Source organism: Ranitomeya variabilis, chromosome 5, assembly GCF_051348905.1.
Source record: "Ranitomeya variabilis isolate aRanVar5 chromosome 5, aRanVar5.hap1, whole genome shotgun sequence".
Classification (NCBI taxonomy): Eukaryota; Metazoa; Chordata; class Amphibia; order Anura; family Dendrobatidae; genus Ranitomeya; species Ranitomeya variabilis.
The window spans coordinates 208,110,424-208,135,310 of NC_135236.1; positions in this window are offsets into that span (position 1 = coordinate 208,110,424).

A 24,887-nucleotide genomic window follows, 5' to 3' on the forward strand; every position below is an offset into this window, starting at 1 on the left:
AGCAGGAGGCTCAACTGAAGGTACAACAGGTACCTCATACCTGCGCAATAACGACCGATGAAAAACGTTATGAATGGAAAAGGACGCAGGGAGGTCCAAACGGAAAGAAACAGGATTAAGAATCTCCAATATTCTATAAGGGCCGATGAACCGAGGTTTAAACTTAGGAGAAGAGACCCTCATAGGGACAAAACGAGAAGACAACCACACCAAATCTCCAACACAAAGCCGAGAACCAACACGACGATGACGGTTGGCAAAACGCTGAGTCTTCTCCTGGGACAACTTCAAATTGTCCATAACCTGCCCCCAGATGTGATGCAATCTCTCCACCACCGCATCCACTCCAGGACAATCCGAGGATTCCACCTGACCGGAGGAAAATCGAGGGTGAAACCCCGAATTACAGAAAAACGGGGACACCAAGGTGGAAGAGCTGGCCCGATTATTGAGGGCGAACTCTGCCAATGGCAAAAAAGCAACCCAATCATCCTGGTCAGCAGAGACAAAACACCTCAGATATGTCTCAAGGGTCTGATTAGTCCGCTCGGTCTGGCCATTAGTCTGAGGGTGAAAAGCAGATGAAAAAGACAAATCTATGCCCATCCTAGCACAGAATGCCCGCCAAAATCTAGACACAAATTGGGTACCTCTGTCAGAAACAATATTCTCAGGAATACCGTGCAATCGGACAACATTCTGAAAAAACAGAGGAACCAACTCAGAAGAAGAAGGCAACTTGGGCAGAGGAACCAAATGGACCATTTTAGAGAAACGGTCACAGACCACCCAGATGACAGACATCTTCTGGGAAACAGGCAGATCAGAAATAAAATCCATCGAGATGTGTGTCCAAGGCCTCTTAGGAATAGGCAAGGGCAACAGCAGTCCGCTAGCCCGAGAACTACAAGACTTGGCCCGAGCACAAACGTCACATGACTGCACAAAGACTCGCACATCTCGTGACAGGGAAGGCCACCAGAAGGATCTTGCCACCAAATCCCTGGTACCAAAAATTCCGGGATGACCTGCCAATGCAGAAGAATGTACCTCAGAGATGACTCTGCTGGTCCAATCATCCGGAACAAACAGTCTATCAGGCGGACAACGATCCGGTCTATCCGCCTGAAACTCTTGCAAGGACCGCCGCAGATCAGGAGAAACGGCCGACAAAATTACTCCCTCCCTAAGGATACCTGTGGGTTCAGAATTACCAGGAGAGTCCGGGTCAAAACTCCTAGAAAGGGCATCTGCCTTAACATTCTTAGAACCCGGTAGGTATGACACCACAAAATTAAAGCGAGAAAAAAATAAAGACCAGCGCGCCTGTCTAGGATTCAGGCGTCTGGCAGTCTCAAGATAAATCAAATTTTTGTGGTCAGTCAATACCACCACCTGATGCCTAGCCCCCTCGAGCCAATGGCGCCACTCCTCAAACGCCCACTTCATGGCCAAAAGCTCCCGATTCCCAACATCATAATTCCGCTCTGCGGGCGAAAATTTGCGAGAAAAGAAGGCACAAGGCCTAATGACGGAGCAGTCGGAACCTTTCTGCGACAACACTGCCCCAGCTCCGATCTCCGAAGCGTCAACCTCAACCTGAAAAGGCAGATTCACATCAGGCTGACGCAACACAGGGGCAGAGGCAAAACGGCGCTTAAGCTCCTGAAAGGCCTCTACAGCATGAGGGGACCAATTAGCAACATCAGCGCCTTGTCTGGTCAAATCAGTCAGTGGTTTAACGACATCCGAAAAACCAGCAATAAATCGGCGGTAAAAGTTGGCAAAGCCCAAAAATCTCTGAAGACCCTTAAGAGAGGAGGGCTGAGTCCAGTCACAAATAGCTTGCACCTTGACGGGATCCATCTCAATGGAAGAGGGAGAAAAAATATACCCCAAAAAGGAAATTTTCTGGACCCCAAAAACGCACTTAGACCCCTTCACACATAAAGAATTAGACCGCAGAACCTGAAAAACTCTCCTGACCTGCTGGACATGAGAGTCCCAGTCATCAGAAAAAATCAGAATATCATCCAGATATATTATCATAAATTTATCCAGAAAATCACGGAAAATATCATGCATAAAAGACTGGAAAACTGAAGGGGCATTAGAAAGACCAAAAGGCATGACCAAATACTCAAAGTGGCCCTCGGGCGTATTAAATGCGGTCTTCCACTCATCCCCCTGCCTGATCCGCACCAAATTATACGCCCCACGAAGATCAATTTTAGAGAACCACTTAGCACCCTCTATACGAGCAAACAAATCAGTAAGCAATGGCAATGGGTATTGATACTTAACAGTGATCTTATTCAGAAGCCGATAATCAATACATGGTCTCAAAGAGCCGTCTTTTTTTGAGACAAAGAAAAACCCAGCTCCCAAGGGAGAAGAAGATGGACGAATATGTCCCTTTTCCAAAGACTCCTTTATATATTCCCGCATAGCAGCATGTTCCGGCACAGACAGATTAAACAAACGACCCTTTGGATATTTACAACCCGGTATCAAATCTATGGCACAATCGCACTCACGGTGCGGAGGTAACGACCCAAGCTTGGGTTCGTCAAAGACGTCTTGATAATCAGAGAGGAACTCAGGGACTTCAGAGGGAATGGACGACGAAATAGAAACCAAAGGTAAGTCCCCATGAATACCCTTACATCCCCAGCTCAACACAGACATTGCTCTCCAGTCCAAGACTGGGTTGTGAGACTGCAACCATGGCAATCCCAGTACCAAATCGTCATGTAAATTATACAGCACCAGGAAACGAATAATCTCCTGGTGATCCGGATAGATACGCATGGTAACTTGTGTCCAGTATTGTGGTTTATTATTAGCCAATGGGGTGGAGTCAATCCCCTTCAGAGGAATAAGAGTCTCCAAAGGCTCTAAATCAAAACCACAACGATTGGCAAAGGACCAATCCATAAGACTCAGAGCGGCGCCAGAGTCAACATAGGCGTCCGTGGCAATGGATGACAAAGAGCAAATCAGGGTTACAGACAAAATAAACTTAGACTGAATGGTGCCAATGGAAACAGACTTATCAAGCTTCTTTGTACGCCTAGAGCATGCTGATATAACATGAGTAGAATCCCCACAATAGAAACACAATCCATTCTTCCGTCTAAAATTCTGTCGCTCGCTCCTGGACAGAATTCTATCACACTGCATACTTTCTGGCGTCTTTTCCATAGACACCGCCAGATGGTGCACCGGTTTGCGCTCCCGCAGACGCCTATCAATCTGAATAGCCATTGTCATGGACTCATTCAGACCTGCAGGCACAGGGAACCCCACCATAACATCCTTAACGGCATCAGAGAGACCTTCTCTGAAAGCTGCCGCCAAGGCGCACTCATTCCACTGAGTAAGCACAGACCATTTACGGAATTTTTGGCAGAAAACTTCAGCTTCGTCTTGCCCCTGAGATAGTGCCATCAAAGTTTTCTCTGCCTGAAGTTCCAAATGAGGTTCCTCATAAAGCAAGCCCAAGGCCAGAAAAAACGCATCCACATCGCGTAACGCAGGATCCCCTGCTGGCAATGAGAAGGCCCAATCTTGAGGGTCACCCCTGAGCAAGGAAATCACAATCCTAACCTGCTGAGCAGGGTCTCCAGCTGAACGAGACTTCAGGGACAAATAAAGCTTACAATTATTTCGGAAATTCTGGAAGCTAGCTCTATTCCCTGTGAAAAACTCCGGCAAAGGAATTCTCGGCTCAGATACCGGAGCATGTACCACAAAATCTTGTAAATTTTGTACTTTAGTGATGAGATTATTCAAACCCGCAGTTACACTCTGGAGATCCATTATAGTCAGGTGCACACAGAGCCATACAGAGATTAGGAGGAGAGAGAGAAAAAAGACTGCAGCAAGGCAGACTGGAGGAAAAAAAAAAAAAAAAAAAAAAATTCCAGCAGACTTCTTATAACTCTCCTTTCTAAACCTGGGTCTTTAACACTTTATTGGCCGGTCAAACTGTCATGATCTCTGCAGGAGAGATCATAGCAAGCCTATAGAGGGACAAGCTCTCGGAAGATGGAACTATACTGACCATGAACTAAGCCTGCCGCGCAACTAGAAATAGCCAGGTAGCATTTCCTATTTATCGCTAGATGCCCAGCTCTGGCCTAAGACCTAAATAGCTAGCAGAGGGAAATATAAGACCTGGCTCACCTCTAGAGAAATATTCCCAAGAAGACAGTAGCCCCCCACATATAATGACGGTGAGTTCAGATGAAACAACAAACGCAGCAGGAAAATAGTCTTAGCAAATTTGAGGTCCGCTTACTAGATAGCAGAAGACAGATAGTATACTTTCATGGTCAGCAGAAAAACACTAACAAAACACCATCCAGAGATTACCTTAAACTCTGGCATTAACTCATAACGCCAGAGTAGCAATCCCTGATCAACGAGAGCTTTCCAGACACAGTAACAAAACTTCAGCTGTGAACTGGAACAAATAGGCAAAACAAAACATGGACAAAAGTCCAACTTATCTAGTAGTTGTCTAGAAGCAGGAACAAGCACTGAGAGGCATCAGATAACATTGTTGACCGGCAAGAAACCACCAGAGAAATGAGCTTAAATAGCGACACCCACTACTGATGGAACCAGGTGAAACAGGAAGGAGGATGACAAGTCCAATTCCACAAGCGGCCACCGGGGGAGCCCAGAATCCAAATTCACAACAGAAGACCAAGCAAAATTCCAGTAAGAGCTGCTCATAGGATTGCTAGAGAAGAAAATCAGAACCCCCGCTTGACTGCAAAAGACCTTCGGAAAGACTTAGCAGATTCTAGAGTTGTGGTACATTTTTCTACTGTTCAGAGAAACCTGCACAAATATGACCTTCATGGAAGAGTCATCAGAAGAAAGCCTCTCCTGTGTCCTCACCATAAAACTCAGAGTCCAAGTACGCAGAAGAACATATAAACAAGTCTGATGCATTTTAGACAATAGTCCCGTGGACCAATGAGGTTAAAATAAAACTTTTTTCCAACAATAATCAAAGGTATGTATGTATGAAAAGAACATAATCTTTTTCAAGGCACCATGTTAAGAAGTTTTACACCAGAAAACTGCCAAAATATCTTAATGAATCAGGGCCAGCATGATTGAAAGCAAAATTTAATAGTATAAGTTGTTTAAAAATTGTGACACAGTGTTGAAAAATTACCACCAGTGTATAAATATAGCCACAGTAGTATAATATTACCATCATAAAAAACCCCAAAACAATAATGTGATAAATGTACATATATATACTGTACTATACTGTCTACACATGAAAGCAATGTTAGTGTACTACAAAAAAGAATACAGTACATATTTTCTCCAAGAGATGAGTAGAGTTTATTTTTTTATTTAATCTACAGTGGCTGTTTTAACCTTCTTAAGGCTATATAACCAGTTTAAACAGTTTTTACTGCTAAAATACAATGAGCAAGATGAAACCTGACCATTAAGATGCAGGAAACAGAGACAAAGGGACATAAAGCAGTACCAGCATGGCTGAACCCTTAAGCAGGGCCACCATCAAGGCATTACTGCAATTACAGGTGTATGAGTCAAGGTGAACAAAAGCAAAGAGGGGGGTCCAGACGGGGTGAAACACGGTGTGCAGCCTGCCCTGAAGCAGCACAGCTGAGCCACTTTATAAATGGCCTTGCAGACTGCGTGCCACGCTGCGGCCTGGGCTAATTACCATATTTTGCAGATTATAAGACACAATCGAGTAGGGTCCTAGGTGGCAGGGTTGCTGCTACAGAAAGTTGGCGGAACCGGCAAGAGAAGCTGCTGAAGAGGTGGAGGTAGTGTTCGGTGGAGGCAGGAGTAGAGTGATGCTGTGGGCCTCAGGCTGGTAGGAAGTGGTGTTTGGCACTGCGGGGCTCTACCGACATTTTGAGAAAGCTTGGAGCCCCCGCACTTTCCATGCTTTTCAATGCAGTGGACTCCAGGGAAATGGCAGCTGAAGGCGGCGCTTGCCCGATTGAGATCTTGGGAGCAGCGGTGCGTGGGGCTCTGGCCTTTCAAAAAATGTTGGGGGAGCCCCCGCACTGTCGAACACCCCCTCCTACCAGCCTGGGACTCGCAGCATTGCCCCATTCCTACCACTGCCATCAGAAGCTTCCTGCAGCAACCCTAGGACTCCATTCCACCGCAGCCATTAAGCTGTATTTGGATTATAAGACACACTCCCATTTTCGCACTAAATTTGGGGGAAAGCAGTGTGTCTTAGAATATGAAAAATATGGTGCTTTGCTTTATTAATAAGCTCCCGGGGATCCAGTCATCCACAGCTGCAGCAACTTACATTTTATGGCCACATCAGAGTGCGCCAGCCGCATCTGACATCAGTGATGTCAGATGCTGCCAGCCCACCCTCTGTTCCTAAGCTGCTGGCACACCCCAAGCCCTTGCGGCACAATATATGTAGGACTTGAGGGCCTGAAAGTGATGAGATGTGCTTGCCCACTTGCCTGTCCCTCGCCCGTGCAACCTCCTATTCCCCCATCTGATCTTCCATTCACCCACTCACTAGCCCACCCACCAACTACTCTTCTTGAGCCCCCCTCTTTGCTTGTTCAGTGTGAAGTTGGAAGCCATCTCTACCTGCTGCCTGCCTGCAAACTACTAAGTACTACTAAGTTCTACTCTACTGACTGCTGCCTGTCTGCCTCAATAAGGTGCAGTTGCCTTTCTTAAAGCGGATATTATAGTCACCTAAACATTTTCTCATATACTGTACACAACATATTAGGGCCAGTTCACATGGCGGATCTTCAAGCAGTGGTTTGGCACAGATTTCCAGGCTGACATTCTGCTGAATATCCAGGGCATCCATTTCCTTCATGCCTCCAATTCATCTCTAAGGATGATAAGGATAGCGGAATGGCCGGTTTTAGCTGCAGCCCAGCTGAGAAAGGACCTGTCGTGTGAACTGGCGCTTACAAGCGAGTGGCTGCATGTATGCTCAATCAGCTGTTCCGCTCATTTCATGGGGCAATGAGATTTAAGGGGGTCCCGTTCTTGTGATCAGTGGGGGATCCCAGAAGTAGAACTTCGATTGATCCAGGCACAGGGGCCCCGTAACTCTGACTGCCCCCCTCAAATGGTTTGCTGGGTGCAGGCAGAGCTGGGGTGGAGCTTGGGCGGGCAGAGTCTCAATGGGGCCAGAAAATTTTGCCAGTAGGGGACCCTGAAATTCCTGGTGGCAACTTTGCCCTTAAGACCCAGGGAACCATGATACAGAGATGAACATTTTTGGAGACTAAAACCCTTGAGATCCAAGGACAGTGACAGAGATTGGTTCCTGGTGTGAGATTATGTAACGTAGCATAGTGTGAATGTATTGTATCCATACAGTTTTGTTTGTTTTAGCAATGTGTGAGAATAACCACTCATTTCAGTGCACCAACCATTATTATGGATTCTGTGCCACAATAGTTCAAGTTGTACAGAGTGTTGAACCATTTACATTTTTTGGTCAGTGAATGTTTTTTTTCTTTAAGGGGAACTGCTTGTAACTGGCCTACATTACAAGTCTTTCAAATTATAATATTTTATCACTTTACTAGAAATCTGACTTTTTTTCCAGCAGAAATACACTTTTCTGTAACGATCCAACATATGTACAGTATGAAGTCTTTTTTTACCCTTTAAAAACTTCATGTGCACTTTTTTGTACCTTACAAGATGATTTTGTTTTTTACATATTTGATTTGTAAAGATTTTCTAATTGACATCAAACCTTCTTGTATACTTAAGAAACGTGAGTGTTTAACCATACGTATCCATGATAGCCGTGAACATCTATAGGTATCCTGTGGCTGCGCTGAACAAAATATAAACATTTTTATGCCCTTCAGCTGAGATGGATAGCTGGAATTGTTCACATTGTTTCATTGCTATCATGAGGGTTTTGTATATTATGCATATTTTATAGTTGATATCATGTATAATTTATTTCAGAACAGTTTGTTCTTTTTCGATCATGGAGTTCATGTGATGTGGCGATATGCATGACTTTGTATTATGCAACACGAGTTGGGTCATTCTGTTACAGTAGCTGCTTTGTTTGTATGTTTTCCCAGGTATATATATTACAAATTGAGACTAAATATTACATTCTTATTCCACTCGCAAAATCACTTTTCTGTAATTTAACATTTCTTGTATCCTGCTGCTGGTCATTTACATATCAGGCCCTATGTCCACATCTTGTTATGTCTCTTTGGGCTCATACTCTTTTTTTTTTTTCATCTTCTTTTTATTGAGTTTACAGACATAACAACAAGGAAGGTTGTACATATTCTTAAAGAAATAGAGTTTAAGGGCATAATAAAAGGAAAAGTTGTACACATCTTTGAAGGAGCAGCATAAACATACCCCCCCCCCCTACCCTCCCAACCTCCCCCTCTTCCCTAACTTCTCCGCATTAATTTATTAAGTCAAGGTTTCAAGGTATAGGAGTGGATCCGCTGATTGTCTGAAGGATGTATCATTGAGTGTTCCCGGACAGTGTCCTGAGTTTGTCTCTGGTGTCTTGAGGGAGTGATGGTATGAACAGTGACCATGTACGTAAACATTTTCCAGTTAATTTTTCCTTACTGATTAGGGTATCAAGTCAATCCATCGGAAAAAGAAACATTATTCTGGATTGTATGAGTGATTTTGATGGTAGTAATGAAGTCAGCCAATGTTGCAGGATACTTTTTCTGGTAGCTGAGGTCCAGATTACCAACGTAGCCTTAATGTGTTTTGGGAATTTATATTGAGTAGTGTCTAAAATGTTAACGATAGCCCACTGCGGCGTGAGTGGAAATATAATCCCACAGAGATTCTGGAGTTCAGCATGAATAGACTTCCATAATTTTTGAACTTTGGTACAATCCCACATATGGTGATATATGTCAGTATTTCCCATACCGCACTTAGTGCAAACAAAAGTACCTGAAGGAGACATTTTTGTCTTGATGTATGGAGTAATATAAGCTCTATAAAGGAGTAACAGGGTCATGTCTGTATAACTACTAGAAGGGATAATCTTCCATTGTAGTACAGTGGCATCTAGTATGTCCCTGACCATAATGTCCTGTATGTCGTTAACCCACCGTGTAGGTCCTGTATTCTTGGCCTCCCATAACCACTTCAAGGGCAACATTGTATAAATGCTGCTTGTTGAGGCTATTTGCGTTCTGGCAGTCCTGAGGAAGCCATCTATAGTGTTCCTCCCTATCCATTCTCCTTTATCTGCTATGCTTTTTAGGGCTAGGATCCTTGTCTGAAGAAAAAGAAAGGGTTCGTTTACGAATGTCGGAAAACATTGTGCCACAACATCAAATGTAAGCATAGAGGATCTGTCATCTAGCAGGTCAGCTGCCAAAATGCAGCCTTGCCTAGCGAGTAATGTATAAGACAAGGGTGGGTTGCCTCTTATAAAGCCAGGGTTACCCAGGAATGGTACAAAGGGAGAGGAATCAGGTTTAAGATGACAGAGTCTCCTACATTTCCTCCAAGCTTGTATAGTCTGCCACAAGGTGGGGTGATCTTGTATATCTGTCGGAAGGTCATCATTGACCAAATGTATTAATGCTGGTAGTGAGATATGAGAGCTTAATTGTTGGTCTAAAAGTACATTTGCAAAATGTGAATTCCATCTTATCCAATCAATAATGTATCTGAAATTTGCTGCTAGATTGTACCTCCCAATATCTGGGAAGTGTATTCCACCCTCCTCCTTTGGGGCTTGTAATTTATTTAAACCTATACATGCTCGTTTTTCTTTTCCCCATATAAAATTACTAAAAGCTGTATTCAGGATTTTATTGTCTGCCTGTGACAACAAAAGGTGTATGTTTGAAAAACATACATAAGTTTTGGGAATATACCATTTTAATTAGATGGCATCGTCCCAAAAAGGATGCGGCAAAATGGTTCCAGGAGTTTAAAAGCTTAAGCATTGAAGTAATCAAGGGTTTAATATTAATGGTATAGTGATGACAAATCTGACGGAAGGTGAATGCCTAGATATTTGATGAAGGATGTGCACCATTGGAAAGGGAGTGTAGGATTGGTCAACTTCCCTTGTTTAAATAGAGCCAGAGCTTCGGATTTATTAGAGTTTATTTTTAAAGCCCGAACATTTGCCAAAATGGCCCAGGACCCTCATAATAACTGGTATTGCCTTAAGGTACCTTCACACTAAGCGACGCTGCAGCGATACAGACAACGATGCCGATCGCTGCAGCGTCGCTGTTTAGTCATTGTGTGGTCGCTGGAGAGCTGTCACACAGACGGCTCTCCAGCGACCAACGATGCCGAAGTCCCCTGGTAACCAGGGTAAACATCGGGTTACTAAGCACAGGGCCGCGCTTAGTAACCCGATGTTTACCCTGGTTACCATTGTAAATGTAAAAAAAAAAAACACATACTCACATTCCGGTGCCCGGCGTCCACTTCCCTGCACTCCTCCTGCATCCTATGTCAGCGCCGAACATCTCCGGCATCTCCCACAGAGCAGAGCGGTGACGTCACCGCTCTGCTTTACGTACGGCACTTACACAGGATGCAGGAGGAGTGCAGGGAAGCGGACGCCGGGCACCGGAATGTGAGTATGTGTTTTTTTTTTTTTTACTTTTACAATGGTAACCAGGGTAAACATCGGGTTACTAAGCGCGGCCCTGCGCTTAGTAACCCGATGTTTACCCTGGTTACCAGTGAAGACATCGCTGGATCGGTGTCACACACACCGATTCAGCGATGTCAGCGGGAGATCCAGCGATGAAATAAAGTTCTGGACTTTCAGCAACGACCAGCAATCTCACAGCGGGATCCTGATCGCTGCTGCGTGTCAAACACAACGATATCGCTATCCAGGATGCTGCAATGTCACGGATCGCTATCGTTATCGTTGTAAAGTCGCTTAGTGTGAAGGTACCTTTAGTTGGATTTGAGATAAATAACAGGATGTCGTCAGCAAATGACGCAATTTTAAGTGGGGTGGGCCCAAACTCAATGCCTCTATACATTGGTAAATTTTGAAGGTTAATAAAGATTATTATTATTATAAGGTTTCTAAGCAGTGGGTCCAGGGCTATGTTAAAAAGTAAGCCTGATAAAGGGCAACCTTGACGGGTACCCCTCTGGATGTCAAATGCGGGAGAGAGTATGCCATTTATGGCCAGCCTGGACATCGGGTTTCTATATATCGCTTTGATTGTCTCGCAAAACCATGAGCCAAAATTCCTGAATGCCAGGACATCAAAAAGATAGTCCTAGGCCACCCTAATAAATGCTTTGTCGGCGTCCAGACTGACCACAATAGATCCCAGGCACCCATGAGTTTTTCCATAAGAAATAGCCCCCAGAGCCGTCCGTATATTGTACGTTATAGATTTACCGTGAATAAAGCCAATCTGCTGAGGTAGCATCAGCTTGGGAATTATTTGTTGAACTCTATTTGCAAGTATCTTAGTGAAAAGTCTGAGTACAAGAGTGAAATTGGCCTATAACCCTCCACCCGTGAAGAGTCTTTGCCTGGCTTGGGGAGTACTATTATATCTGCTTCATTAAAGCGATCCGGGAGTTGCCCAGTCTGAACCACCTTATTGAAAACTTCAAAAAGATGTGGACCCACCAATCCCCCCCAAAATAATGTAGTACTCATTGCTATACCCATCAGGACCTGGAGACTTAGAGAGCTTCATGGTGCTAATGGTTTGGATGACCTGCGCAGGAGTTATAAGGCGTTAAGAATTTCCCGATGCTCATCTGTCAGTAGAGGTGCCACATCCAATTAAAAAAACTTGAAACATCATCCCCTTCCCTTGTCTCTGCTTTGTAAAGAGAGTCAAAAAATGACCTAACTCCTCTATGATTTCCTCATTTCCAGCTAAGACTACACCATTCCCACCCCGAATTTTGTGGACCTTTGTTGCCTTTCTATATGGTCTAGTAAGAGATGCGAGTAACCTCCAAAACATACAACTCCACAATCTCATTCCCACTTCAAGAAACATACTTTAAAACTATTAGTAATTGGTACCTTACTCCGGCAAAATTAGCACACTTCGATCCTTCAAACTCATCCTCACCCCTTTGCTGGAGAGACTGCGGCTTCAAGGGAGACCTATTACATATGCTTTGGGAATGTCCTAGAGTCAAAATAGTCTGGTCTTGGATCTCTACCACTCTCAATAAACTCTCTAACAAAACTTTAACCCTCACCCCTCAAATGGCCCTTCTTTCCCTTAACTTGGACGAACTAGACTTGGCACTCCAACCCATTTTTATTCATCTTTGCCTTGTAGCAAAAAATCTCATCACTTTCCACTGGAAAAACAAAATACTCCCAAATCCAGAGGCTATCCTACACCTAGTCCAGCAACACAGATCACATGAACTGAAATTTGCTTTGATTAGCAATCAGTTTGCAAGATTTTACAAAAAGTGGAACAAATGGGACAAGGCCTTTCCGTCCCCCATTACTTAATTCCCTCACCACCAAATTCTAGGTGCAATACCATTTATTTTTATATTCCGTGCACTATCTAACGGTTCAATCCTTGTTAAATATTTGCTCACATATGATTGGCCTTAATTGGCTTGCAATCTCTCGTTTGTTTATTCGTCTATGCGTTGGTTCGCAGTTGTTTCGTTTAAACCTTATGACCTGGACATTATGTACCCTATAAGTGTATATCACTGTTGTTATATTGTTGCATTGCTATTTTTCCCTATGCCCCTCCCTTCTTTTTCCCCTCCCCCATATTACCCCTTTTTCTCCCTCCCCCTCCTCCCCTCCCCCCCCCCCCCACCGTCATATCCCGCCCTTATTCCCTTTTCTTGCCTGTTATTTTAAAATCCAAATAAAATCTTTGGAAAAAGAGATGCGAGTAACTTACCCGGTTTGTTGCCCCACTTAAAAAATGTTTGCTTTTGATAATCAATATTGTAAGTGACTCGTTAATGAGCTAAGGCATCTGCTGCCTCTTTTGCCTCAAGGTATTGTTTTTTGTAAGGGGTGTAATATTTGATTTAACATTTTTATATGCTAATGTCAGAGATTTCTGTGCCTCCTGGGGCTGCTCTAGTAATACGAGATTATCTGCCCTCTCAACACTGCTTTAGAAGTGTCCCAGAAAAGATGTGGTGTTTCGCTATGTATTTGGTTATCTAATTTGTAGGTTTCCCATGAAAATTGTAGAGATTTTCTGAAATCTTCTGAGTGGTATAGATATGAAGGAAACCTCTATTTCCTATAAAAATGAATTGGATTAGTAATCTGAGTTTAAAAGTTATCGGTGCATGGTCTGAAATATGGATGTCTAGGATATCAGTTTGCAAGATCTGTGGCATCAGTAAAGAACCCAACAACCAGTAGTCAATTCTAGCATGAGAATCGTGCGCATGTGAGTAGTGAGAAAAATCTTTCTCAATAGGATGCTGTACTTTCCAAACATCTAGCAACCCCAAGTGATCCAAGAGAGATTGTATAAGTTTCCCCTGTGTGGATATGTGTGAAAACTGAGGATTGGATTTATCCATATCAGTGTCATGTATCTCATTAAAATCTCCGCCCACAATCATGTCGGATGTGTCCCAGCCCGTGATCTGTTTCAATGCTTTAGCTTGGAAATGTGGATCTGGCGAGTTTGGCACATAAATGTTAATTACACTGTAAGTCATCCCCTCTATGGCGAGTTTGACACAGACAAATCTCCCTGAGGGATCTTTGATCACATAAACTACTTCAGGTCCAATGTTTCTGAAGCGCCCGCTAGGGCCTAGGGGATGCTCGGTATCGGGTCTGGTGGTCGTTAAAGGGGTAGTCACAGTGACAGCGACCCGGTCCATGGCCCTGGGCGTCCAAGTTAAAGGGAAAGTCTTTAAAGGGGTTGCTTTGAATAAAGAATGTTCGTGACGCCACCTGTGGTATTCAGTCAGAGATGACCGATGCTGCTTAAAGGGGTCCACTGAGGATGATAGTACTGCATCATGTGATGGTATAGCTTCCTACAGGTAAAGCTTGATCCCCAGGGCTCCCGGTGTAGTGGGTAAAGATGACAGACAGTGTAGTGCCGGGAAAGAATCGGAGGACACAAGGTTGCAGTCTCTTTAGCTTTCACTGGTGGTATACAGCCACAGTCCAGGGTACGCATCACAGGTGATGAAGAGGTCCGGGCAGCCTGGAAGCAATTTGGAGCCCTCTTAGCCAGGTGGGGGTAGGAAGCCTTCCCTACTGCGCTGTAATGTGCGTCCCTTGCTGCCTAAGGCTTCTCACAAGGTCATCTCTCTCTCTGTCCTAGGACAGTACCCGCATGGCAGGCAATGCGAGCCTTTATATTCGGGTGTACTTGTGGACAAGCGACTTTTAATCTCCTGCCCTCTGGTTTCTGCTGTGGGGCATACAGTCCCACACAGCCTCGGACTCCCGGTGTCCAGTTCCTGCACTTCAGCATGGAGGGAGCCCAGTCGCAGCTCCCCTCCAGCTCCTCACTTCTCCTGTCCCCCTTCACACTCTCTGAAAACTAAACTCCTCCTCCAAGCCAGAACATATATAGGGAAGTTCCCCTGAAACTGGGTCTAGAGCACCCCCTTCTGGCCTGGAGTCAGAACATGTTGCGTGTATGTGCTACCTGTTAAAGGGATCCTCCTCGCTTCCAGGCATGGCATCACCCTCCCCGAGAGGAAGGTAATACCACTGTGGTAACCAAACTCCTGGGGGGGCCACATTTCTATTAATCAAAATAGCGGCACTTCTCTGTTTCCTCGTGAAGGAAGCCTCTGCACATAACGTAAATTTTTTACTAGAAAATATCAGATGGTTACCCTTCACCCAATGGGTTTCCTGGAGAAGAACAATATGGAAATTCTCACAATGCAAATAATTTAAGGCTTTTCTCCATTTGACTAGGGAATGTAGACCATTAACGTTACATGAACACCACAAAAGAGACATCACAGTAGACTTCTCTTGCTCAGTGATATCTGCCATTAACCCACTCCAGTACATGAAATTAGATTGATTTTAACCAAAACATGAAATTGGGATCCCTGCCTATCCCAGCAAGTAGACCCGAGAATCCCTGAGTTGCTAATTACCTGAGGTTGAATGCAGAGACCCTCCCCCCCTAATAGCGTCCCTAACCATAACATTTTTAACTGCAAACATAACCTGGGCTCTCCCTTTAACCTGCATTGCAATATATTATACAGAATTTGGAAAGCAACAAATATCAACAACATAGCAAACTATTGTCAGTCGCCATCACCTTATGTGGATTATAATAGTGTCACTAGGTAGGCCACACTAGATGCAGCTCACGGAGGTTGAGTGGCCTCTTGGCCAAATTTCAGGGTTTTCACTGGGTCATCAAAGACCCGGCTTTTCCCCGATATGTTGAAGCGCAGCACCAAAGGGTATTGTAGGCCAAATCTAATGTTCTTATCTGCCAAAATCTTACACATTGGGTTAAAGATTCTGCGTTTGGCCACTACCAAGGCCAAATAGTCCTGAAACATCAGAACCTTGTGGCCATCATAGGAGAGTTGTGATTTATTTCTGTAGGCAGTAAGTAGACGAATATTGTCCTGATAGTCGAGGACCTTAAATAAGACTGGTCGAGGTTTATCATTTTCTCCTCCTCTCGGTGGGCCTATTCTGTGTGCCCTTTCAACAGCAATCAATCCTGATGACGAGTGGATGTCCAAAGCCCCTGGCAGCCACTCAGATGTCAACTTTAGCAGCTCAGAGGGGTGAATCGATTCCGGAAGTCCCACCAATTTCAGGTTGTTGCGTCTAGATAGATTTTCCAAATCGTCCACTTTGGTTTGGAGCTCCATGATGACTTTCTCCCTTCTCTCTAGACGATCCCCCGTCTCCCTGGTGGTATCCTCCAGATCTGAGATACGTTGCTCAGCCTCAGCCAGGCGGGTGCCCTAATTGTTTACTTGTGACTAGTGTTGAGCATTCCGATACCGCAAGTATCGGGTATCGGCCGATACTTGCGGGTATCGGAATTCCGATACCGAGATCCGATACTTTTGTGGTATCGGGTATCGGTATCGAAACAACATTAATGTGTAAAATTAAGAATTAAAATAAAAAATATTGCTATACTCACCTCTCCGACGCAGCCTGGACCTCACCGAGGGAACCGGCAGCGTTCTTTGCTTAAAATGCGCGCTTTTACTTCCTTCCGTGACGTCACGGCTTGTGATTGGTCGCGTGCCGCCCATGTGGCCGCGACGCGACCAATCACAGCAAGCCGTGACGTAATTTTCAGGTCCTCAATGCCTAATTCTAGGCATTCAGGAATTTAAAATTACGTTCCGGCTTGTGATTGGTCGCGTCGCGGTCACATGGGCGACGCGACCAATCACAAGCCGTGACGTCACGGGAGGCAGGAGACGCGCGCATTTTTAAAATTACATCACGGCTTGTGATTGGTTGCGTGCCGCCCATGTGACCGCGACGCGACCAATCACAGCAAGCCGTGACGTAATTTCAGGTCCTCAATGCAGAAATAGGCATCAGGACCTGAAATTACGTCACGGCTTGCTGTGATTGGTCGCGTCGCGGTCACATGGGCGGCACGCAACCAATCACAAGCCGTGACGTAATTTTAAAAATGTGCACGTCTCCTGCCTCCCGTGACATCACGGCTGGTGATTGGTCGCGTCGCCCATGTGACCGCGACGCGACCAATCACAAGCCGGAAAGTAATTTTAAATTCCTGAATGCCTAGAATTAGGCATTGAGGACCTGAAAATTACGTCACGGCTTGCTGTGATTGGTCGCGTCGCGGCCACATGGGCAGCACGCGACCAATCACAAGCCGTGACATCACGGAAGGAAGTAAAAGCGCGCATTTTAAGCAAAGAACGCTGCCGATTCCCTCGGTGAGGTCCAGGCTGCGTCGGAGAGGTGAGTATAGCAATATTTTTTATTTTAATTCTTTATTTTACACATTAATATGGATCCCAGGGCCTGAAGGAGAGTTTCCTCTCCTTCAGACCCTGGGAACCATCAGGGATACCGTCCGATACTTGAGTCCCATTGACTTTTGTATTGGTATCGGGTATCGGTATCGGATTAGATCCGATACTTTGCCGGTATCGGCCGATACTTTCCGATACCGATACTTTCAAGTATCGGACGGTATCACTCAACACTACTTGTGACATTATAGAGTCTATTTAGGTTTGAAAGATAGCAAATTTGGAGTCTATTTCAGGTATGAGGAGCTCCATTATGACTTCAGCTATAGAATGTGAGGTCTCGCTATCAGTATCAGCGACAGATTTAGGTGAGGAGGAACCCTGTTGGTTTCGAGATGAGGTTCAGCCTCCTTTAGTTTACTTGCCTACGAATTTATCCATGACCAGTGACATTAATTATGTAACAAAAAGGCGGTGTTGTCGTATTTGAGTATCGTTTACATCAGAAGCTGTGATATAGTAAGTAGCTCACATAAAGAGCAGGTGGAGTAACAAGCTTTCACTGCTGACCCCGACTCACAGGAGTTAAACAGACTTTGATCTTTAGGAGAAGAATTATACAGGCCCAGAGTAGTATTTACAGTGACTTGTGTCCTTTAAAGCAGATTCTTGTGATGTCCTATGGTGATAGGACCACAGGGAATTAATTATATAGCAAAAAGTGGGTTAGCCTTTCCTCAAGGCTTCACGTTGTATACAGTCTCTGCCAACACCAAGGGTTAAATCACCTTTTGTCCTCTGAAGAAGATTAGTTTGTCTTATGATGGGGGGGACTGTTCTGTCTCCACCATCTAATTTGTTGCCTCCAATTATTTGTTTGCATAATCGCAGTTTCTCAGTATACAGTATTGATATATTCATGCCTTTATTCATCTGTAGTGCTTTGGCTCCCTCTAGCGGTCAGAGATATGTTGACTGTTCTATTTTTCTGCTATGTATTTTTTATGTCTGATCCTCCTTTGCAATGCATTATGGTAGCTCAGCCCACATTTCCCTCCAGTTTTCATTCACTTCCTCTAGTTTGCCTTCCAGGGAAGACGCTTACACTTCATTCCCCTTGCGATTGCATTGCCGGTATGTCTTTATGTTTTTTCTCTAGATATTTCTGCTCTATATTAGCCTAGCTTAACCAGTTGCACTCCTAGTTCAGTTACTAGCCTTCTAAATGTAATGCATAATGTTTATCATGTGTAGTATGTATCGTTCTATACCATGTACTGATTCCATGTATATCATTGTTCACAGTTTCACCGCATCAATATACCAATACGTTTAATAAAGCACAGACTCAACCACAGTCTCCTTATTGGACCCGGTATAGCGGTTTAGCTGACTGGATAGCTACATGAGCCTGCCTCATTTAGTGAGGACAGAACAGTGAAACGGCAGCCATCCAACTAGTGGGATTCAAGTCACCGGCTACTCAGAGACTAAATACAGCTACAGCAATCTCTGCACAGCCAAGCACTTTCCCAAGACACCATGTCTCACAAATCGCACAGAACAAGATCTGTTACTTCCGTTTCCTCATAGACAACATCCATCACCAGCGCGGTTGCCATTGCCCGCGCAAATGCTGAAGCCGCCAAAATACGAGCGAGCTTTGCTGACCAAGAGATGCAACTTAAATTAGAAAAAGCACGCCTAGATGATGAAGAGAGAAGGTCACGCTTAGAGAGAGCCGACCAAGAGAGAAGGATGCAGTTAGAAAAGGCACGTGTGGATGCCGCCTTAGAAAGCCTAGCAGCAAAAAGGGAAGTTGCCGCAGCCCTCGCTGAAGCGGAATCGCTAGAAGCCGCGCAAAGCCCCAAGCTGCATAGCCAAAGCAGTACGTCAAGTCTGGAGTTTCCACTACAAGACACACCACAACGCACATCTCAGTATGTTAATGAACTTCCTGATCCAAACTATAACCCTGAACCAGCACCAGAACGAGAATACGACATCTCCAGCGAAGTGAGCGAGAGTCACCACGAGGCTCAGCTCCAGGACAGAAACAAACTCGAAAACGTGAGACAAAACGACTCTGCTAATGACTACCTTGCCCCTCACCAGGTAACCAACGTGGATCACCCTGCTGACACACCGTACGTCAGACCGAAGCAATACGACACCGGCTGGCGCCACCCTGAGGACACTAACAGGTATGAACGCACCTCACATCACTATCAGGGCGATCCATCACCAGTGTACTCCACCGACAACCGGTTCACAACAGAATTTGCCAAGTTCTTCACACGACGTGAACTGGTTGCCAAGGGACTCATGAAATTCACTGACCAAGCTGAAGGTTACAGAGCTTGGAAAGCTTCCTTCCAAAATGTCATTAGAGACTTGGGGCTACAACACAGGGAAGAGATAGACCTGTTAGTCAAATACCTGGGAGGAGAGTCAGTCAAACACGCAGTAAGGATCAGAGACATTAATATAAACCGCCCTGAGACCGGCCTCAAAGAGATCTGGAAGAGGCTGGATGAGTGTTACGGCTCAGCAGAAGTAATAGAAAGAGCCTTGTTCAAAAGAATCGATGACTTTCCTAAAATTTCTAACAAAGGTCTCCAGAAACTTAGAGAGCTAAGCGACCTACTAAAGGAAGTCCAAGTTGCCAAATACGAGGACGACCTACAGGGACTTGCATTTCTCGACACAGCCAGAGGTGTTAACCCTATAGTCCAGAAGTTGCCCTACAATCTACAGGAGAGGTGGCTCACACATGGTTCCACGTACAAATACAAACACAGTGTTCCATTTCCCCCCTTCTCCGTTTTTGTAGACTTTATACACCAACAAGCGAGAATTAGAAACGATCCCAGCTTTGACTTTGCAATGCCATATGCCACACCGTCACCACCTGCAAATCCACGCAGAACATCTGTGGCAGTACACAAGACTTATGTTTCTTCTCCAGGTTCTAATTACAGGTCTGCTGGCTGCTCCCAATCAGAGACAAAGGTGCAGGACCCTGACAAGCAGTGCCCACTTCATCAGAAGCCTCATCCTCTCCTGAAATGCAGAGCCTTCAGAGGAAAATCTATGCCAGACCGCAGAAGCTTCCTGAAAGAGAACGGTATCTGCTACAAGTGCTGCTCGTCCACAACTCATCTCGCCAAGGACTGCAAGGTCAGTGTAAAATGCACAGAATGTGGCACCACAGACCATAACACTGCTCTACACCCAGGCCCAGCTCCATGGAGTGCACAAAACACGCCAGCTGACAGTGAGCATGGCGGGGAGGAAAGGAACACTGATACAGCTACGCCAGAGATCACTTCACAATGTACCGAGGTCTGCAAAGGGACAATAGACAGTAGGTCCTGTTCAAAAATATGCCTTGTCAGAGTATACCCAAAAGGCCATAGAGACCAGGCTGTAAGACTGTATGCTATCTTGGATGATCAAAGTAATCGATCTTTGGCTAGATCAACTTTCTTTGACCTATTCAACATCAAAGGGCCAAGCACTCCCTACTCATTAAAGACATGTGCAGGTACTGTGACAACAGCAGGCAGGAAAGCTACAGACTACCAAATCGAGTCATTAGACGGACAATTCTGCCTACCACTACCTACGATCATCGAATGTAACCAGATCCCAGACAACAGATCTGAAATCCCTACGCCAGATGTAGCAATCCATCACGCTCACTTAAAGCAAATAGCACACCTTATACCAGAACTCGACCATCAGGCCCAGATAATTCTGCTGTTGGGGAGAGATATCCTGCAGGTTCATAAAGTGAGACGTCATATCAATGGACTCCACAATGCTCCCTATGCCCAAAAGCTAGACCTAGGATGGGTCATAATTGGCAACGTATGCTTGGGACGCATGCACGCCCCATCTTCTGTGACAAGCATGCTGACAAATACATTGGAGAAAGGACGACCATCTCTGTTTCAACCTTGTAACAATGAGTTCCATGTCAGGGAACTGCCACACAGCATCCAACTGCCCAATCATTTAATAGACTTTACTCACGACAGCAGTATAGTGTCGGGAAGCTATGAGGATCAGTTAGGGTGCACAGTCTTCCAGAGAACTAAACAGGACAACCAAGTGGCAATGTCGGTAGAGGACAAGTTGTTCTTAGAGGTAATGGACAAGGGACTCGTTAAAGATGAGACCAACAGCTGGGTCGCACCTCTTCCCTTCAAAACCCACAGACCACGTCTACCGAACAACAAAAATCAGGCATTACAACGTTTCTCCTCTCTCAAACGTAATCTGCAAAAGAAACCAGAGATGAAAGATCACTTTTTCTCCTTCATGTCAAAGATTTTTGAAAACTGTCACGCAGAACTAGCTCCCACTCTCAAAGACTCTGAAGAATGCTGGTTCCTACCCATGTTCGGAGTATACCACCCTAAGAAACCAGGCCAGATTAGAGTCGTGTTCGATTCCAGTGCCAAATTTAATGATGTCTCCCTAAATGACGTTCTACTAACAGGACCAGACCTCAATAACAAACTGCTGGGAGTACTTATGCGCTTCCGTAAGGATTCCATTGCCTTCATCGCTGACATCCAGCAAATGTTCCATTGTTTCCTTGTGAGAGAGAGAGACAGGAACTTCCTAAGATTCTTCTGGTACAGAGACAATGATCCTACTAAAGAAGTCACAGAGTACCGCATGAGAGTGCACATCTTCGGCAACAGTCCTTCCCCTGCCGTCGCCATTTACGGACTCAAAAGGTCAGCTCAGGAAGGAGAAGCAGAATACGGAGAAGATGTCAGAAGATTCATAGAAAAGGACTTTTATGTCGACGACTGTCTCAAAGCAATGCCTTCAATTGAGACTGCCATCAGTCTTCTCAGGAGAGCCCAGGACATGCTTGCCTGCTCGAACCTTAGGCTTCATAAAATAGCCTCAAACAGCCAAGAACTCATGGAAGCGTTCCCTTCTCAGGACCTATGTAATGGTCTCAGAGACCTGGACCTGGGGTCAGACCCCGCACCAATGCAACGCAGCCTTGGGCTTCTCTGGAATCTACAGTCAGACACTTTCACCTTTCAGGTCAACCAGGAAGAAAGGCCTTTCACACGTAGAGGCGTCCTGTCTACCATCAACAGTCTGTACGATCCCTTGGGTTTCGCAGCTCCTGTTACTATACAAGGCAAGGCCCTACTAAGAGACTTAACTAGGGAAACATCTGACTGGGATGCACCTCTGCCACCTGATAAGAGGATCCAGTGGGAAGAGTGGAAGAACTCGTTAGCGGCACTCTCCAACCTGAATGTGCCAAGACCATACGCCCCTGTGCCATCTACTGAAATACAAAGCCAAAGACTGTACGTATTTGCAGATGCTTCTGTCAAAGCGATTGCCGCTGTTGCCTACCTGAGAACTGTAGATTCCAAATGTCAGTGCCACATTGGTTTCATTATGGGAAAGGCCAAACTCGCACCACAACCAGAGCACACTATACCCAGGTTAGAGCTTTGTGCCGCAGTCCTAGCCATTGAGTTAGCAGAGTTCATCACATCCGAAATGGATATCGACCTGACACAGGCCAAGTTCTACTCGGACAGCAAAGTAGTCCTGGGATATATCCACAACGAAACCAGGCGATTCTACGTTTATGTCAATAACAGAGTGCTACGAATCAGGAGATCAGTTCATCCAAAGCAGTGGCATTACATACCCACAGACCAGAATCCTGCAGATCATGCAACTAGAGCAGTTGACGCAAGTCGACTAGGAAGCACAACGTGGCTGTCAGGACCAAAATTATTGCACATTGAGGAATGTTTTCCAGACACCTTTGAACTAGTAGGAGAGGACTCAGATGTTGAAATCCGCCCTCAGGTGTCTACACTTCATACAATGACCTCTGTCATCCAGCTTGGATCTTGCAGGTTCGACAGATTCTCAAGTTGGAAGTCACTTACTCGAGCTATTACCTGCCTGACTCATATAGCTCGCTCATTCAAGACCACCAGAACTTGTGGCACAGAAAAATGTAAAGGTTGGCATCTTTGTAAAAATACCTATGTTACCTCCGACTTAGAGTTCTCTAGAAATCACATCATCCTCACTGTTCAAAGAGAATCCTACTTTGCAGAAATCCAATGTCTTATCAACAAAGCTCCAATACCAGTGAGCAGCGTATTGAGAAAACTCGACCCATTCATCGACAACAGTGGCCTACTGAGAGTAGGAGGCCGACTCAAAGAAGCTGAGATGGGGTTTGTGGAGAAATTCCCTCTTATACTTCCCGGAAAATGTCATGTTGCCTACCTAATCGTACAACATTACCACAATCTGGTCAAGCACCAAGGAAGACTATTTACTGAAGGAGCCATCAGGTCTGCCGGTGTGTGGATCGTTGGTGCAAAGAGACTCATCAGTAGTGTCATCTACAAATGTATTACCTGCCGTAAGCTTCGTGGTTCGACTCAAACTCAAAAGATGGCTGACCTACCAGCAGATAGACTCAGCCCAGACCCTCCCTTTACCAGCGTTGGTCTCGATGTGTTCGGGCCTTGGTCAGTTGTTACACGTCGTACTAGAGGCGGCCAAGCCAATAGTAAACGTTGGGCAGTCATGTTCACTTGCATGTCAATCAGAGCCGTCCACATAGAGGTCATTGAGTCCCTCGACACGTCAAGCTTCATCAATGCCTTAAGACGCTTTATTGCCATCCGTGGTCCTATCAAGCACATACGCTCAGACAGAGGTACCAACTTCGTCGGTGCAGCAAAGGAATTGGGAATACCTTCAAATCTAGACTATAAGGGTACCGTCACACAGTGCCATTTTCATCGCTACGACGGCACGATTCGTGACGTTGCAGCGTCGTATAAGTATCGCTCCAGCGTCGTATACTGCGGTCACACGTTGCAATACACAGCGCTGGAGCGATAATTTCATGACGTATTTGCGATGTAGAAGCCGTTGGTTACTGTGCGCACATCGTATACAACCTGTGTCACACAATGCAATCATGCCGCCACAGCGGGACACTAGACGACGAAAGAAAGTTTCAAACGATCTGCTACGACGTACGATTCTCAGCGGGGATCCGGATCGCAGTAGCGTGTCAGACACAACGATATCGTAAATGCATCGCTGGAACGTCACAAATCGTGCCGTCGTAGCGATCAAAATTGCACTGTGTAAAGGTACCCTAAGACTCTTGAGAGGTTCCTCAGTGACCAAAGTTGCACATGGTCATTCAACCCACCTCATTCTTCACATATGGGAGGATCTTGGGAGCGAATGATTGGTCTAGTACGGAGAATTCTTGACTCCACTCTTCTTCAAGAAGGGGCAGCGAGGCTCACCCATGAAAGCCTCATCACCTTCATGGCAGAAGCTGCAGCTATAATTAACGCAAGACCCCTGGTTCCAGTTCCTAACGACCCTGAGGAGCCCTTGTTATTGACTCCAGCTACTCTACTTACCCAGAAAACGGGACTGTCCAGTGCCCCTCCAGGAGGATTCGACGCTAAGGACCTCTACAAGCGCCAATGGAGACAGGTACAAAGTCTTGCAAATACTTTCTGGGACAGGTGGCGCAAACAATATTTGTCTACTCTGCAGCCACGTACGAAGTGGCAATCTACTAAACCTAATCTGAACGTAGGTGACCTTGTTCTTGTGAAGGACTGTCAAATTCACCGGAACCAGTGGCCACTTGGTCTAGTTACCGCAACGTTCCCCAGCAAGGATGGCAATGTCCGCAAAGTTGAACTAAGGATGACCAAAGGGAATGAACCTAAGACATTTTCCAGACCGGTATCTGAACTGGTCCTATTGTTGCCTTCGGAAGAAAGGAGTAGTGACATCCGTTGATGTCAGACGGGGAGTGTTCTGTCTCCGCCATCTAATTTGTTGCCTCCAATTATTTGTTTGCATAATCGCAG